The 19,122-nt window shown below is 42.3% G+C and overlaps 1 protein-coding gene across 3 annotated transcripts in view; it reads right to left on the reverse strand.

Annotated features, from left to right (window-relative positions):
• The window catches only part of LHFPL3 (LHFPL tetraspan subfamily member 3), a 382,826-nt gene that overhangs the window by 89,439 nt on the left and 274,265 nt on the right, over positions 1–19,122 (reverse strand). The gene's annotated exons all lie outside the window — the stretch shown is intronic.

The raw sequence follows: 19,122 nt of genomic DNA on the forward strand, positions 1-19,122 counted from the left end.
TTTACCTGTGGAAAAGGCATCTAGGAGGCATGAAGTCTAACAGGAAGGCAGAAAAATGGCACCTTTTGTAGGCAATGTTGGGGATTTTGATGAAAACCGCAAATCATGGGTGGTGTACTTTGAACATTTGGAGCAATTTGTAACCTGGAATACTATTCCAGATGAACAACAAAATTCAACTTTGCTGACAGTGATGGGTCCGAATGCATATGCATACTGTCTCCCACTGTGCCTGGAACTGCCACGTATGCCGCAACTATTGCAGCAATGCAGGGACATTTTTCTCCTATCCCATCAATGATAGCAGAACAATATCAGTTCCATCAGTGACATCAACGTCAGTAGCACAGTTGGTTGCTGCTTTAATGAAGTTGACAGAGCATTTTCAGTTTGGACAAACATTAAGTCATTCCCTGTGTGGCCAGTTAGTCTCAGGGTTACATAATGACCAGGTCTGGAAGAAGTAATTGACTGTATCAACACTTACATTCAAGAAGGTTGTTGAAATGGCTGTTGCAATGGAGACGAAAGAGAAGGATTTTCTGGTATTTAGTGTGAACAGAGAAGTTCATCTCCTGAATCAGTGAGAGAGAAGACCATGGGAACACAAGGAATATCCATGTGGTCATTGTGCACAAACTGCACACTCTTAAAGGATTGCTGGGCTTATCAGGTTATTTGCACAAAGTGCAAGGAGAAAGGACACATTGCTGTGACCTGTTGCACAGTTCAATGACCAGCAACATAAAGTAACTGTACATTCAAGAAGACACCTATGAAGACTGAACCTAAGAAAGGATTGAAGTCAAGAATTAAGACAAGAGCTCTAGTGACACTGACCAAGACCTAAGACAACATATGTTATCAGAAGCTGGAGTCAGAGATGAAGGAGTTCCTGCAAGAACGGAGCTTGATACTGGGAGCTGCTGTTTCACCGATTTCTGCATCTACCTATAACCAGACTTTGTTAAAGTTCCCCTGGAAGAAACCTCCATGGTTTTGAAGACTTATACCACAGAAAAGTTAGTCCCAAAGGGATATGCCAGCTGAAAGTTCAATTAGATGGACAATAAGTTGTTTTATTCTTGTATGTGATTGAAGGAAAGTATCCACAATTATCTGGCAGATCTTGAGAAGCTGAATGTGAACTGGACCAACATCAAGTTGATTCTGAAAGCACCTCAAAATGTTCAAGAAATACACGACAGACACTTCCAAAAAAAGAGCTTAGACAGATGACCAACGTATCAGTAAAGCTTACTGTTAAGTCTGAGAGTCAGCCAAAATATTGCAACCCCAGAATTGTGCCTTATGTTCTGAAGCCTCTGCTGTAAGCTGATTTGGACCCTTTCATGAACATCAGAGTCTTGTCAATGGTTTCATACAGTGAGAAGGCTACACCCATCATATCAGTGATCAAGAAAGATGGCTCAGTGTGAATTTGTGGAGATTTCAAAGTTATACTAAATCCAGTTTTATGTGCAGATCACTATCCACTATCTTGCATTGAAGATTTGTTTGCTACTATTAATGGTGGACAATGTTTCAGTAAATTGGATTTGCTCAATGCATATCTACAAATGGAGATTGGTGTGGCCTTTTGCAACTATCTCACAATCAACACACAAAAATGTTTCTTTTGTTAAAACAGGTTGTCTTTCAATATCACATTGGCACCTGCTCTGTTTCCAGAAAGCCATGAATGAGATTCTGAAGGGACTGAACAGAGTTCAAGGCTATTTGGATGACATCCTTGTTACAAGAAAGGATCAAGAAGCTCATCTTCAAAATCTGGATGCTATAGTGCAACGTTTGGAAGATCATAGACTGGCAGTACATTGGGACAAATGTGAGTTTTTCAAATCTTCAGTTGAATATCTTGGACCTGTAATTGATGCCACAGGCTTAAGGAAACTTCCAGATAAAGAAAAGGCAGTTCTTCAAGCGCCATCACTAGAGAACATGTCACAGTTATCTTCATTCTTAAGACTGCTTAGCTATTATGGTGAATTTTTGCCTAATCTGGCGATAGTAATGGCACTTTACATGAACTATTACAAGTGAAGAAAAAATGGAAATGGCCTAAAGAGTGTGAGTGTGTATTTAAAGAAGCAAAGAAACTGTTGACATCAGCTGAAGTTCTAATGCATTTTGATCATAGAATCATAGAATATCAGGGTTGGAAGGGACCTCAGGAGGTCATCTAGTCCAACCCCCTGCTCAAAGCAGGACCGATCCCCAATTAAATCATCCCAGCCAGGGCTTTGTTACGATGCTTTGCTACGATTGAAATTGGCTTGTGATGCTTCACGATATGGATTGGGAACAGTTCTTTCCCATGTTTTTCCTAATAGCATGGAAAAGCCAACTGCCTTTGCATCCCGAACACTCACTACTCCTGCAAAGAACTATGCACCAATAGAGCGAGAAGCTCTCAGCATTATCTCCAGAATTTGGAAGTTCCATACCTGTCTGTATGGTAGACGTTTTACCTTGCTGATGGATCATCAATCATTACTTTCAATTTTTGGACCAGAACATGGAATTCGATCATTAGTTGTTGCATGTATGCAACAATGGACATCGATACTTTCAGTTCATTCCTATACTATTCAATTCCGTAAAAATACTGAGCATGGCAATGCTGATGGGTTGTTACGCCTGCCATGCCCATGTTCTCGTCAACCCAAAGAAACTTCAGATGAAGAGTTTTACCTCAATTTGATGGGTAGGTTACCCATAACTAGCTCAGACATCAACAAAGAAACCACTAAGGATAATGTGCTTTCTCTTGTGATGGGGATGGTACTACAGGGTACAGTATTAGATCAAAAGAATCCCCATTTTACACAATTTGTGTCACATCAATGTGACTTATCTGTGAATCATGGTTGAATGTTATGGGGAATGCAAGTGATCATTCTGAAATCGCTTCAATATCAGGTTTTGGGAGTTCTTCACAAAGAAGTGGCTGAATTCAACTCTGTGTCAACAAGATGAGTGTGGCAGTCATGCCCATGCCCATGCCCCTGCAGAGTAGTATTCAGCTGGAGCAAACACCAGGGCCAATGCAAATGTATGACGGACCGAAGGGTCGGCTCCCCAGAAGGTTCCAGGTGTTTTTTGTGCAAGATGGTACAGGAAGAGATCTTCATTTTCAGGTGTTCCAGGTGAGGATGGTATGTCAGGCTATACTTAAGTTTTACTTTCAAGTATGTGACAACTGGATGTCAGTGGCCGGCCTTGGACACAGATCAGATGGGTCAACTGGCAAGCTGATTGTTTAGATGGAAAGTTGTTGCCACTAGCTCCATTTCTGGAAGTAAGTGGTCAAAGCATTCATATCTTGGCTGAGATTCCCTTCAATCCTTTGGAAGTCATTTCCAATAAATTGGTTAGTCTCTAAGGTGCCACAAGTACTCCTTTTCTTTTTGCGAATACAGACTAACACGGCTGTTACTCTGAAACCAGCAATACTGATGTTAACAGCATATGCACACCTCTTGGCCTGCATTTCAGGAAGTTGTATATGTATGTAATGAACAAAAAGGGGGCTAAAACTGACCCTTGCGGAAGGTGATTGTGGAGATGTTTAAGGAAACTGATTTTCTTCCAGACTTACAGAATGAAGCTTTGGTGCTAATTATATCTTGGATGAACTGCATCATCGGCCGAGAAGGAATAACTTGCAGCAGCACGGCAGTCAGACCTTTGTGCCACACAGTGTCGTAGACAGATCAATAAGGACTGTACCAGCTTTCTTTCCTGATGCTAATGCGTCTTCTATGACATGAGTGAGATGAAGCATCTGGTTTTGGATGCATCGTCCATTCCTGAATCCAGCCAGAATGTGAGGCAGTTAAGGATGAATTACCTCATTAATCTGCATCAGGATTAGTTTTTCGATCAATCTATAGAGCACAGAAATGGGTTAGTAGCTCTTTGGGTCTGTCAATGTTTTCCTTGGCTTGGGAACAGCTATGAACTTAGCTCTTGTGCCATGCTTTTGGGATGCCCTGGGTACAAGGATTCAGAAATCAAAGCTGCCAACCTTTGGTGATTGGTCCAAACTGAGAGATGAACTCATTGTGGATATTATCTGGTCCAGGAACCTTGCTAGGCTGCAATTGCTGTATAGCCAGATCAAGCTCTTGATCAGTGAATGCAGCAATCCGGTTCATGTGTCTACTCAGACCCTGCCCTTTCTCACCAGCCACCATTTTAACTGCATGGCTGAAAGCTTTGTTACAACTAGGAGCTCTGCTACTGGCCATCAGCTAGGATGTGATGGAGTTTGCTGTGACTGAGTATTCCCTCTTGCCCAGACACTACAGCGATGTGTGTAAAAGCTATAAATATAGTTATAATCCAATATGCTTATTTTAATTCACTCAGCAAATTGAATCCCTACATTTGTTATTTACCAGACTTAAGAAATCCCCCTGCAACCTCTTACACTAGGTTGAAATGATAATGGGTCAGATGAAGACAAGTACTTCCAGGCAATAGCAATGCTTGACTGCAAACCAATGTACACTATTTTTTTTTTGTTACATAAGAAAATGTTAGAGGCTGAAAATATGTCTTGAAGTGCTTTCCCCATCTCTTAAATCATGCTACCAGGTAAATAAAGTCTGAAGGAATTCTATTAGTGCACAATGCTGATCCATTTGCCACTGAAGCATCATAATTATCAAAGGTTTCAAACATCTTTAAATGGATCGCTCTGTGTTTTATTTAGAATGTACCTGTGATGGGGAATGCTCACCGCCAGTGCCACATTGTGGCCAGGCAGGGGTGGGGCAGGTTGTCTTCCTCTTGGACATCCTCCTTTCTCACTATAGCTGCACCCTGGAGTGGCCTGACCTTTTTTGCAACTCAGCTTCTAGCTGCGTCCTATGTTCCAGCTCTCCCCTTAAGGGGCACACAATCAAAACTCCAATAATAGGGTAGTCTTCAGATGCCTGCAAGGGCTTTCTCCTTAGGTCAGGGACTTGGGGTCTAGATGTGGGTTTCCCACCAACAGATAGGCTCCTAATGCTGTTCCCTCTTTAGTGAGTTGTTAGTGGAGACCTGGCCCATCCTCTCAGCCAGGCTCCAATCCAGGGCTGAGTGGTGGGCAGCTAAGTCCTGCACCTTAGGGTGCTAAGCAGCTGCCTCCCTGGGTCACTTCCTGTCAGAGCCCCCTTTATCTAACTGAAGAACTGAACACAAAATAGAGTTTCTGACCTTCATAAACCATACCAGTCCCTCCTTTGCAGACTGTGTCAGGTCACTATTGCCAGGCCTCTGGCAACAAGGGCTCCTGCAGGACTTCTTCCTTAGAGCTCAGAGCACAGGTCTGCTCCCTTCCACTGTCTGCCTCCCTCTGAGCTGCTCAGCTTCCCTTTCCGAGATCTGGCTCAGGCTTGTGCAGGCTTTGCAGGTGTGGCAAGGCACAGCCATCTGCACCCAGAGCTGATCCTCAACCTGCTTGTCTCCAGTAAGGGGTTTGTACATCCCATCACAGTACTGTAAAGCTGGTGATACATCTCCTTGATTGTGACCCTCTGCTAATAACTGAGACCTATATACTGAAGATGATGAAGATTTTCCTGGCTCAGGATAAAATGGTATGCACAGCACCTTGGAAATGAAGGCACAACTGTTCATTGCAAGCTCCAATTCTGATCAATCTAGAGGCAGAAATGGCTGCCACTTTGAGAGAAAACTACTTATCTGCCTTACCAATTGACCTCTCTCGCTTTTTGACTGACAGCAGAAATCACATCTGAATGAACTCAGTGGAAATTTTGCCCTTTCTTCTCTTGTGAATTATCTGCTAACAGAACTTGAGTTTGACACATTTGTTTGTTATTAGCAACTCAGCCCATTGGTTCTGCACATGCTATTCACATTGACTCTATCTTCTGTTAGCTTCTATTTGTGATGTGCAAACGGTTCCTTCATTCACATGGTGGTGTTTCTGCTTCTTGACTTGAACGTCTGATTTCTCTCTTTGTTGTCTGTTTCAAAGATCTCAGAATGGCCATCTGAACATATGCAAACCTCCTTGCAAACAGATATTTGCACACGTTTTTGTGAGATTTTCACTTTCTTGATATGACTGTGTGTGAGAACATCACTCCCATGAACGTTCACATTTAAAACAAAGATGATTTTAAATACCAGTGTGAATTCATGGGTTTTATTTGGAAAAATGCTGGTGAACCCGCATTTTGCAGTATTCACCCAGCCCTGTCAACAACAATGCCACACAGGCTAAAGTTTCTCATGGCAACAATTTAATACTATAGGCTGTACTTTTCTCTTCAATGGGAAAGAGACAGGGTTTGGTCCTACACAGTGTCCATGTGGGGAGTGTTGCTTGTGTAAGTAAAAAGTGACAAACAGAACTGTGTGCGGAGGAATCCAATCCAGCATTAATGAGAGACCTGCTATGCGCTGCCAAGTGACTCCTGCCTAGCACCAGGCTAGACCGGAATATGTAGTGAAGCAGCTCATCAGAGTGAGGATGTCTCCCCAGACTCTGTCATTCTCCCCACACATTCTGCCCCCTTTTCACTCTGCATATTTACAAGACAGAAGGGGTACATGAGGTCTTGAGACTCACTACTCCTCAGTGCAGAAGTGGATGTCTAGCAATATCCACTTGTACTGGTGCAGGTACAACAGCCTTTTGATCCCTGCTTTGGACTACATGTGCTATAGGATCAAAGTCACACAGTTACCCATAGTTCCTTGCATTATGCAGACAGCAATTTCTTTCAAGTCTGTCCACAGGACTGCAGTATGATGGTTGTTTTTAGAAGTTCCTATTTATAATAATAAGTGTTTTTATTACACCTTCCAGCCAAGGATTTCAGAGGATTAAAAACGTTAATGAAACAATCCTCACACGTGCCTAAGACAGGCATGTATCATAAAAACAGCCAAAATGGGTCTGAGTAATGGTCCATCAAGCCCAGTATCCAATCTTCCAACAGTGGCCAATGCCAGGTGCTTCAGAGGGAATGTACAGAACAGGTAATCATTGAGTGATCCATACCCTGTCGTCCACTCCCATTAGTATCTCCATTTTATGGATGGGAAAACTGAGACCCCAAGCAGTTAAGTGCCCTCTCCAAGGTCATACAGGAAAGGGGCAGAACTGGGAATACAATCCAGGTCTCTTGACTCCCAGTCCTCTGGTCTGACCACAAGGCCATGCTGCCACTGGATGAAAACTAGCAATTCAAAAGTACAAGATTCCAAACTGTGATTGTGCTTCTTCTTGGCTGGTGAGCAAAATAGCAACAGTACATAGTATCACCTTCGCTCTGCCGATGTTTACTACTATTTCAGCACTGAGCAAAAGGGATGCATTTTAAGATTAAATACAAACATATGCTTCCATTCTCAGTATGTCTTTCAGTGTCCTTCTATGGAGGATCCTGCTTATCCCTTCTCTCTTACTCTCTTCCATTGATTCACCACCTTGCAATATCTTTCTTTTGGTGGCAGAGGGCTAGATGAAACTCTCCAGGGAGCAGTTCAGACAGAAGGGCGCTGCAGAAAGTCAAAGAGGCACATGCACAGAGAAACAATATGTTCCTTTCTGATAGGGGCCAAGTCCCTGCAAGCCCAAGAAGAGGGGGATCAGCTGCAAGAATTGAAGTTGTGTCTTTCACAGAAAGATTAGAACAGTGACACTCCTCTACTCTACTTTTAGTAGCTTTTGACTTAGTTAGACAACTATCTGGTGTAAGAATTGTAAGTTTATTCAGTTGCACAATCTGAGCAGAAATAGCTTTTTACATTAGCAGAAAAAGGAATCTGTTCAAGTGTTAATTAAAGCAAAGGTTATTGGGCTTGATTCTGATCTCACTTCACCAATATAGGCATTAACATCACCTAAATTAAAAAAGTTACATTGGTATAAAAGCAGTGATAGATTAGAGTCAAGTACACACAGTTTATATTTTGTGAGTAGAACACAATTTGCTAAAGGAAAGAAATATTCTAAAGGCTAGGTGGAGCAGTGGGTTGCTACTAAAAAGGCAGACGTTTTGCATTTTGTCTCAGCCACAAGTAAAATGAGCCTAGAGGGCTTTACTTATACCAACCCAGACACTCATTCAGTTAAAAAAACTACCAAACAATTCAGGATCAGAGGCTGTCTGTCAGAGTGGGTTGGGGAAAGATTAGAATGTAAAAAAGCTTTGCAGACTGTACTAAGGTGCATTTGCAGAGCTGTATGATAGAACTTGTCCACAGCTTCACAGCATAAGCCTGTTTGAGCTAACACTAACAGCCCTTGCTTTTATACCAATTTTTCTGCAATTGTAACAAAAGGAATGTTGCAATGCCAGAATGCTGAACTTCCTGGAACTGATATTTTTAAACCATTTCTCTGAGATGCTGATAGCTCTGAGAAAGAGATTTCCACTCAAGAAACTAAAAGAATTTTTATTTCTCTTTTAAAAGGAAATTACTTTATGTGCTTTTGAAAGGTGTTGGGTTGACAGCAGTAGAGACCGAAGTCCTCTATTTATCCATAGAAGAGTTTTAGCACGACCACTTGCAGTGTAAGATTCCCCCCACTGCTGCTATCAATGTGCCTCAAGTCTGTTCTGATACAGATATCTTTAGAATAAGAAGGTAAATTTGTCCCTAAAGTTACATAATCCTTGAGCTAACGTCTACTATGATTATTTAACATGCACGCTTTCTCTGAATGATCAAACCACATAGAAGAATCCGTGACCTCTAGAGGGATGGACAGTGGCCAATCAGGATTGACCAAGCGAGGTAAACTTATTGTTAGAGCCCTGCGCGGATACAAAATTTGTATCTGCATCCGATTCACAAGCATGGTCTGTGAATATTCACAGATTTTCAGGGCCCTAGATTTAAAATTTGGATCCTCATCCATCCACGATCCCACAAAGATGGTCCGCGGACATCTGCAGATTTGCAAGGCTCTACTTATTGTAAAATTTTTCTACTGAACCTAGAAAACAGGGTGAAGAAATGTAGAAAACCATGAACCGCAGTAATCTCAGGTAAATCCCAAATGTAATTTGCAGCTGAGATTTGATTATTTTAATAGTATGCACCAATCTGCAGAAGTCTATCCCTGTAGCAGATGTGCCATGCCAGTTGAACTGATAGTAGCTCCTATGAAGATTATCACCTGAGATAGTATGAAGGTTAATTTTACTTTGTTAATCTTCATCTGAAACAGGGAACAAATTGTCCGGGGGCAGAGTGCACTTTCTGAGGTGAATATGCTCAATCAGCCAGTCTAAGTAAGGATAAATATAGATCTCTTGGCATCTTAGATGAGCTCCCCCTCCTCCACATGCAGCTAAGCATGTGGGGAACACTACTCTGGTAACTATTTCTCAGTACTGATCTGAGGTATAGCTAGATATATGTATGCTTGAGGTCAAGAGCTAAAAATCAGTTCTGAGGACTTAACTGGACATTACAGAAGCTAAGGTCACAATTTTTTACTTGAATCTTCTAAAGAATTTCTTGAATCTTTTAAGGACAAAGTTTGCCTGTTTTCTTGAGAATAAGGAAATCTTGGGAATAGAAACTCCCTTACACTGCTTTTGAAGAATGCTGAGATAGCACAATAATATGGACACTGGTGTAGCCCTAGCCAATGGATCTTGGAGCCCTGGATCCTTTGTATCACCTCACTTTGAATGTTTGGTAAAGTGAGAAAGTATGCATACAGCCCCAACAGTGCTAAGGGAACATGCTTTCTCCAGAGTGGGGATTTAGTCTGACAATACCCAGAAGAACACCATCCAGGGTTTGAAGCAAGCAGCCAAAGTCCAGCCAAACTACACAAAATTCTCTGAATGCCCAGTGATCCAAAGGTCCCTGCTTTGGCTGCTTCTGCTCCTATTGGTTGAAGTCTCTGGCTAGCTCCTCTCCACAGATTTCCACTGAAGCCACATGGTAGGGAGGGGGGAGAAGGAAGGGACCTTCTGAGTCCTAGTGCCCCTGACTGTACATGCGTGTGGGTGGGTCTCTCCTGCACTATTCTGGCTACAGGAAAGTGCTGGGTGCCTTTACAGAGACCTTCCAGGGATACTTGAGTACAGTGTTGAAAAGTCATAGGCCTCCTCTTGGTTGGTCTAGTGGTCACAACTAGAAAGTTCTGCATGAAGATAAATTAAAATTTAGAATCTCTTTGCCCGTATCCCCATCTGGTTTCCCATCTTGACACTGACTATTGGACTCTAGATAGAAGAATGTAAGATGTCTATACCCTACAAATGTAGATTATCAGCAGAGGTGTAAGTAAGCTGGTACATGCCCCGGTACGGCATACCTGCAAGAGCCGGTGCGCCGTACCGGGGTGGATCAGCTTCCCCAGGCTGCTGCAGTGGCTGGAGCCCCCGGCCCTTTAAATTGCTGCCAAAGCCCTGGGGTGGTGGTGGCGGGGCTGGGGTGGCAATTTAAAGGGCCCTGGGTGGTAGCGGTGGCCAAGGCCTGGGCCCTTTAAATCGTCCCCGGAGCCCCGCCGCTGGTTCCCCAGGGGTCTGGCAAGCTCCGGGGATGATTTAAATGGCCCAGGGTTCTGGCCGCTGCTACCGCCCCGGGCCCTTTAAACCGCTGCCAGAGCCCCCAGCTGCTGCTGTTACCCCAGCGGGGGGAGGGGAGGGGGAAGGAGGCACTTACTGGTACAGGGTGGGCCGGGGCTGGCTCTGACCCCCCAGCCCCACCCCTTCCGCCTGAGGCCCCGCGTCTTCCAGGGGCCAGAGCCGGCCCCAGCCCAGCCCCATACCGGTAAGTCCCTAGACTTACTTTCACCCCTGAGTATCAGCTATGTTCAGGAGAGCTATAGACAAAAGTTGAATAGAACCCAGATCCACCAAAAGTTTGCCCACACCTCCAAAAACTTTGATGACCCTATGACAGGCTCTCTCTCTTTCTTCTCTTCCAGGCCTATGTACTCCCCTGGTCTTTCTTTTCACACCAGTCTGGGTCTTACTAGATTCTTCCCATAGGCGCCTCCAAATGTACTTCTTGATTTTCCTCACTAAGGCAGCCTAGTCCACCTCTGCTAATCCTGACAGATTTCTTCTTGTTCCTCTATCTCCCCATGAGCCAGATGGAAGAGGCCCCATCTCTCTCGTCCTCTGACTTACTGCTGCATCCAGGCCCATTTTAGTCTTAAGTAAATCAATATGTTCACTGAGAGTTGGGGTGAAATCTGTCACGGTGAAGTGGCAGACAAAGCACTACCATTATCCCAGGAGACTGGATTTCTTGGAAACCCACAAAAAGAACAGCCAGCTATTAGATTAAATCACTCTGCTAATTCAATAGGATTCTACTGCTGAGGAGAAGGGGGATTGCAAAGAGATAGTTGTACTTTATAAGGCAGATACACCAAGTCATTTTAAGTTACCTTCTGGCTCTGCACATAGTTAATGCAAATTGTCAGGGCTATCACTATATTTACACTGCTCATCACTGTTGTGAACCTGATCTGTAGGGACAACCTCAAAGGGAGAGAGAGCAGTTAAGGTTAAATTCTTCATAAAAGCCTCAGGTAATTCGTGCCCAATTTGAGACAGTTGGGACCTAGTTTTCAGAGGTGCTGTGTGACAACTGCAACTGAAGAGAATAGGCAGTGCAGATGCTCAGCAATTCTGAAAATCAGGTCACTGATGTCTAAAGTTGGTCACCCAAAATCTGAAGTACTCAAAATTACATGACATTTTGGATTTTAGTCTCTATGTCCATTTGTTCCTGATGAGACTGCTAGTAAGACTGCTGGTTGCGATGGGCTTTTTGTCATATGGACATCTGTCCACCAGCAACTAGACTGAGATTAAGCAATTTGTTTTACATATTTTAGCCATCAGCCATCCTATGGTTGCAATTCAGTCACTTTTCATCAAACATGGGCTAGGTTTGAACCAGTGACCTAGAAATGAAAAGCACAGTGTGCCATTACAAGGCATCAGAGCTAGTCAGGTCACAATGCTCCATTCTAAGAAACAAAGTTTAAAATATTAACAATATCGAATGACTACATTGTTGTACTCTCTTTGCTATTAAAAAGCAGAATTGCTGAAAGCAGAGGGCTTTGATTTGAGTGATAACACTACTGGGCCTCAATGTACATTAAACTACTTCTTTCTAGGCAGGTTAAGAATGACAGGACTATTTATAATGCATTTATTTTTAGAACTCAAAAAGCAACACCAGAAATGTATTGGAAAAAAAATCACTGGGAGAATCCCTCTTATTTTTATTCCAGGACATGACTGAACACAGATATAACCTTTTCTCTATAACTGGGAAAGTTAAGAAGAGGAAAGACCTGACCCTAAAGATAAGGAAACAAAAAAGTCTGAAACAGTGAGAGAAAAAAATTCCTACAAATAGGTTCTGCCAGCAGAAGAGATACAAATAGGGTGGCTTGGTTTATAAAAGAAAGAGAGAGAGCGAGAGAGAGGGGCAGAGAGGAAAGGAAGAAAAAGGAAGGGAGGGACAGAGGTTTCATGGCTATGGAGTTAACTGAGGAGTCTGACACAGGAAGATCAGGTTAGACAGGAGGGATGAATCGAATACTTAAAATTAATTATAAATACATAATTTGAAAGATATACTTCATGTTTCCTATAGCACATTTCACTGAGGGTTTCAAATCAGTTTTTATCAACAGTTGAGAATATTAATTTACTGTTATCAGTTTAATATTTGTACTGATTTTCTGATTACACATTAGTTCCACTATTCAGTACTGACCTGTTACTCTTCTCTTCACATCAGTTTCATTTTTATTTTTAACCTTTCTTTCTTTCATGAGTTAATTTTTCAAGTATTAGGAACCTGTTGCGGTCCAAATACAAGACAGAATAAGGCTTTAAGCAAGCAAGCAGGCTGGTCTGCCTTGTCAGCTTTCCACCCTCTCTTTTACTGTTCCCCTCCTTCTGCGCATTACATACTCCAACAGATAAAAGGAATACACTGGCTTTGTTTAATATTCTTATTTACCAATTTCTATCTACCGCATTCCTTGCTCTCGGGCCTTGAGCCCAGTCCTGGGAGGCTTCCCACAGTTCTCTGGGCGAGTTTCCAAGGTTCATGCCCTTGAGAGGAGCCGTGTGTGCACTGCTCCTACACAACACTCAGGGTGTGCCCTGAATGTTGCCAAGTGCATGAACCCTGCATGAATCCTTCAGGAACCACTAAAACCTCAGTCCCAGACAGTGAAGAATTAAGCCTATAGGAACTGGAGACAACTGGAATCTTAGTGCTATTAAAAGTCAGTTGAAAAGGAAAAAATAATAGAATGAAAGACAGATCTGTGCTAAACCCCACACACCACTAACAAGACTGAATGGGTGGTGGAGGGCGGGGAACTGAACTAAAACACAGGAACAGAAGAACAAAGCAATTTCCATACTAGAACCGATCTCTAACCTGATTCTACAGAAAGGGATGAAAAGCCACACAGCAATGTGCCCAGATAGGAAGTGTCTTCCTAACAACAGGCAGGTGTAGTGATTATCTGTCTTATGTCCTGAAGCATGAGGGGTTATATCCCTTTTAAATCTGTATCTTGCTTTTAAAAAATACCTTCTGTGGTGCTGCCTGGTTCACTGAAAATATCTCAGACTGCACCATGCATCAAGCAATCAGATTTCTAGTACTTATGATGTTGCATTTTGTAATGTGTTCCATGGACCAAGAAGCACAATTAGTATATCACAGCAGGAAAAAAGAATTAAATTTAAAAGGACGTAAAACTTACTTTTGTGATGAATTCCTCCCACAAAGCCTGCTAAGTAGAAGTTTTCATAATAGAAATCTGTTTAACTCAGCTTTAATTTTCGCTTTTCAGTTCACCTTTTAAAAACATTGAGATTTGCATTCAGCCTCCAAAGGTGTCTATGCTTTCTTTCTTTTGGTCTCAGCTATGAGCTTGGCTCAGTGGGGTTACAGAAACTTAGGGGCCTTAGTGGTTAAATGAGAGGGCTGGATGCCTAACCTTTCATCCATTTGAACAAAAGGATATAATACCTACCTACCTCACGGGGGTGTTGTGAGGATTAATTAATTTAATTTCTGTGAGGTGCTTTGAGAGAATCAGATGAAAGATGCTATATTGGGAAAGTATTATCATCATTGTATGTACCAATACTCTTAAAAGCTTGCATGTTTTGTCCTTCAAGAGACTGTAGGGATATTATTTTTTAAGATGTTTTTAAATGTTAATTCTGCATAATATTTAAACTGCCCTTGATAAACTCCACTTGTCCCCATACACCCATGATTAAAGTGATAACTTTTGTTGTATTTTAAATGCTCCCAAGGATTCCTACATGCCACTGATACCATTTAGTGGAAGCAAAACAAAGCCTGACCTTTCTTCTAGTTTAGCCTATCTATGTGATGTAGACTCTTGGAACAGCAGCCGTCAGAGTGCTGGGAAATATGGTGTGATTCATGTTTCTTTAGGTCCTATGTGCCCAGTATTAGTTAAATGGATATTTACAGAACTGTAAGGTTACTGTGAAATGTGTGCTCTGAGCAGGTAGCAGCTGAGAAGGTGGCATCTTGTGCCTACAGGTAAGTATGTGCTCGCACATCCAGCCTTGTAAAATAAAGAACTGGGTGGAGAGGGGGAACATATGAAGAGATCACCACATTTTCAGCAGCTGTACCACATGAAAAGTTTTATTATCACATTTCCCTGACAGGCACAGAGGGCCCAGTAAGACTGCCCTCACAGAGCTTCCTACACATTCTTCTCTGGATGGTGGTTGAGCCTGCACTCAGAAGGACGAAAGGTTGGTCCCCCAAACCAGCAGCTGTCAGGGGATCTGCGCAGAGGTCTTTTGTTTCATCTTTATTCTCAACCCCACTCTGTTTTCTCTAGATCCCTATCTACACATCAGAGGTTCACATCTGCTGACGTCTCAGAGGAGGCATTCTCCTCTTCCATGCCCTTGGGACCAGATCTTGTTCATCTCCATGCCCTCTGCTTGTGGCATCAAAAGAAACAATATGGCCCTTAAACACTAAAACTCATTTGTTAGTGTGTTAATCCACAATCCTTAGCATTTTTTTACCTTATTTTAGTCCCCTTGTCAATTCAGGTTTTGAGTGAGTTTTATTGTGCCTAAAACATCCAGTTGATGGGCAAGAGAAAATATTCTCACAGAAAATTTCCACAGATGCTAGCTGCTTGTCTGTTGGCTTGAGTGTATACAGGATTGAATCCCTCCCTCGATTAAGTCCCTCTCTTCATGAGGGCTATAAGATGTACTCCGGTCAGAAATATTTCTTAAGGACTGGGCCTAGTTTTTTTGAAACCTCACTAATTTATAGATTAATTGGTGGCCATGGGATTTATAGCTATATGGATTTTGGTGCCTCAAAGCTAGATGGATTTTGAGTGCTATTGTAAATTTACAACTGCTAGTCATGTCACAAAGACCTGGAAGGATATATTAAGAAAAGCTTCTCATCCCTCTTCAGGAAAACAAGGCAGCTATGGTGTTTGACTGGCAGATTTATTGCTCTTAACGTGTCAATTTTGCCCATACAGAATAAAAGTTAACAACTGCAGAACAGCAGAGAGAATACCTACAAAAATGAGATGGAATAAAGGAGGTTAGCTTTGCTCTTTAGATAGCTAGTGTTGCTGCTGAAAGTGTAAAGGCCACATGCCAATTAATTCTCAGTGGGTTCTCAATTATCATTCTAAATTCAGCAATTAGATTCTGAAGGTGAATTCTGAAAGGGCACATAAAGCCAGCAGTTAAAAGGTTGCTACAGGTTTTTATTTTTTCCTTAACCATTCGGCATCATTTCTTGCCATGCTGCCAAATACCGTGTTTTTGTTAAGGATGCTAGTCTTGTGCTTTCATGGCTGTTCTCATCCCAAAGATGATGCTTTCACACTTTTACAGTGTGACACCTATGGCCAAATTCCAGTTAAGTCTTTGACATTTATATCTAAGTATATTGAATCATACCTGATATACTTCAGTTACTCTGAGGGACGTGTATGCTCTTTGGTATAACAACTGACTGATCTTTTGTGCTTTATCACAGTTTTATTTGCAGGTGTATTAGCAGGCATTATTGCACAGTGTTATATTAGCTCTTCAAAGGAAGCATGCCACTATTTGATACCATATCAAATACTAACTCCTAAAACACTTGTGAAATGGTACCTGAAATACTGCACTCAAAGAATTCTGTCAATAATTTAAATAAGACTCTCAGGGCTATTTAAAACTTCTGTGACTTGCAATAATGGACTCAATTTACTTGGGCAAAACTCCTACATGTTTTGCTCCCTGAGAGAGAACTGCAGGATCAGGTCTAATCTGCCGCAAAGATTCATGTTTTGGATCAATGAGTTACTTAAAATAAAGAGTACCATTACTAAATATTTAGTATAAAATTAATCATTTTCAATTATGCTAAACTAGCTTTCTATTCTAAGCATATATTTTTAAAAGTCATCATTAAATAGGAAACTATTGTACTACATATATTATAGATTAAAGATGCATCCAAGTTATCAGGTATTTGCATAATGCTGCTGTTTTTCACAGTTCATATCTAATGTGCACTCATCACTCTCATCTTATAGATCGCAAAGGTAGAAATGTAATATAATGCATCTGGACTATTGCTGCTGTGTTCAGGAAGCAACAAATTATTTACCTTTACTCTTTATTGCAACACTGCTGGATTTATTAAGTAGCTGAAGAATGCTGTCTACCCATTAGGCCCTGCTTTTGACCTAGAGAGCCTTAAAATTGCAAAGAGGTGGAAAATGTTCTTTGGATTGTAACTCTCTATTTGTATTAATCCAGAGTTTGAGATGTGCTTAACACCCGAGACCAGACTGTGCAAAACTGTTACAGGCTTGCACAGCACGTTCAGGGGGTAGGGGAGGAAAACTTGCAAGGATATGAGGAGGCAGAGAGTACTTGCAGCACGTTTAGGTCCAACAGCAGTGCTTATGTTGACGTGCTTCTGTGGCTCAACTTAATGCAAATATAGAAGAGAACAAAGGTGGTTGTTGGCTCTCTGTTCTGTGGGGAGAACTGTATGGGTCCTTTCTCCATCCTTCCTCTTCTCCTTCCAGCGAGGAGCAGAAGGAGAGAGAGCTGGATAACATCCAGATCTCCTATACACAATGGGAGCCAGTGACCATATTCATTTGCTCTCACTAAAACTTGGGAGCAAAAGAGGGGCTGGCATCTCAGCAACAGGTGGTCAATTTTTTCAAAATGAAAATGACCCTTAATTTACTTCAGGCTATCTGATCAAATACAAGCTATAATTTATTCTAGTAACAAATTTACCAGAACAGTTTAAAGCTGGAGATAATTGAAATGCCTGAGCTTCAGAAGGAGAAAAATTCTCAAGAAAATGCAGATAGACACAGGTGAATCCAACGACCCAAATTCAGCAAAAGAATTTTAGAACTACAGCTATTTTGAAGTAATTGATTTTACAGTGTCCAGTATTCAGTTAAGATTTGAACAACAATATGATTCAAAATCTTGAAACTCTCGTAACTCCAAAATGTAACAGAAACACAAGTTCAAGGCATGCTTCAAATGTATAATAATGATTTCAATCAGGATTGACTGATAGCTCAGCTTCATCTGCAAGAAGCCAACTGTCAGCTTTCAGAAAGACCATTAAAGTCAGTTCAGAAACCACCATGGCTTTACTGGTATGGACAGACAAATCTGACGATTGACAGCTTAGAGGTGTTGCAGAAGAATTCATTTCAAGAAACCCTGGGTGAACATCATTGGTTGGAACCTTCTCAGATTTGTAAGTCATTCTTTTGACTCATGTTTTAAAAAGTATTGCTTTAATGTGTAGTTTTGTAGCACGACTAAACACCACTGGAGCCACATGCTCAGCCATATACAAAGTACTCAAATTCTGGCGATGTGCATGTGTTGTGGCACTCCTGGGGCTGGGAAAGGACACAATGGAGCCGAAGAACTCCAGGCCTATATCACTACGATGTCAGCTCTTTAAACTGTCTGCAGAGGTGAAAGTGGGCTGGTACGGGCCGGTACAGTGTACTGGTAAAAAGTAGCTGGTGGTATGGGCCCCTACACAGCCGACATTAAAGCACTGCTGCAGCAGCGCTTTAATGTTGCTGCCCCTTTTGCCCCCCCAGGGGCCTGGGGCTCCTGGCTGCCACCGCTGCTACCACAGCAGTGGCTGGAGCCCCGGGCCCTTTAAATCACTGCCGGCAGCACGGGCCAGGCAGCGCAGAAGGACTGGCTGGGAGAGGCTGACCACCAGCCCCGCCCCTTCCACCCCAGGCCCCGCCCCTTCTAGGGGCCCAGAGCCAGGCCACCCTACTGGTAATACTTTTACGTTATTTTCACCCCTGACTGTATGAGTGTCTTATCCTAACTTGTTGGATAACTGCCTATCACAACTTGTTGAAAAGCACCTAAACCTAGAAGAAGATGCAAAGTTAGTGCCCAGAACAATATACTCTGGAAGCTTGCAATTGAAAATGGGGAACCAACCAACACTAAGAGCCACTACATTTGCATTTTGCTGTTCAGCAGCTGAATACATATGTCTGGTGTGGGAAAGAGCTCATTCAAAGAAGTTGGACCCTGTGCTGAATGACTGCGGCCACAATATCATAGGATGTCTAAAACCAACAGACATGAACAGCCTTTATGTGCTTGCTGGAATTGCTCCACCGGATACCAGGAGAGCAGTCACAAGCAAAATGGAATGATTATGACAGGTTGAAGATACCAGACATCCACCTCGTGGCTCCACGACAGAAAAGCTTCCTAGCTGCAATGAAACCACTTCAAAAATTGCTGACTGCTACATGACTGGAAATATGACGCAAACCAAATGCACATTTGACATTGCCAAATGCCTTCCTGCAGGTGTGGAGAAGGACTGGTTGACCTGGAGATATTTAAATCACCTCTGAACAAGAGTCAGTAGGTCAAAAGTCAATATACGAAAGCAGGACTATTCCAGTGATCCAGACACATGTGACTGTGGTGAAACACAAACCATGAAACATCTATTGGTCTGCTAGCTGCTGGAGGAACTGTGCACCATGGAAGATCTCGC

This window comes from Chelonia mydas, chromosome 1 (genome assembly GCF_015237465.2).
Source record: "Chelonia mydas isolate rCheMyd1 chromosome 1, rCheMyd1.pri.v2, whole genome shotgun sequence".
Taxonomy (NCBI): Eukaryota; Metazoa; Chordata; order Testudines; family Cheloniidae; genus Chelonia; species Chelonia mydas.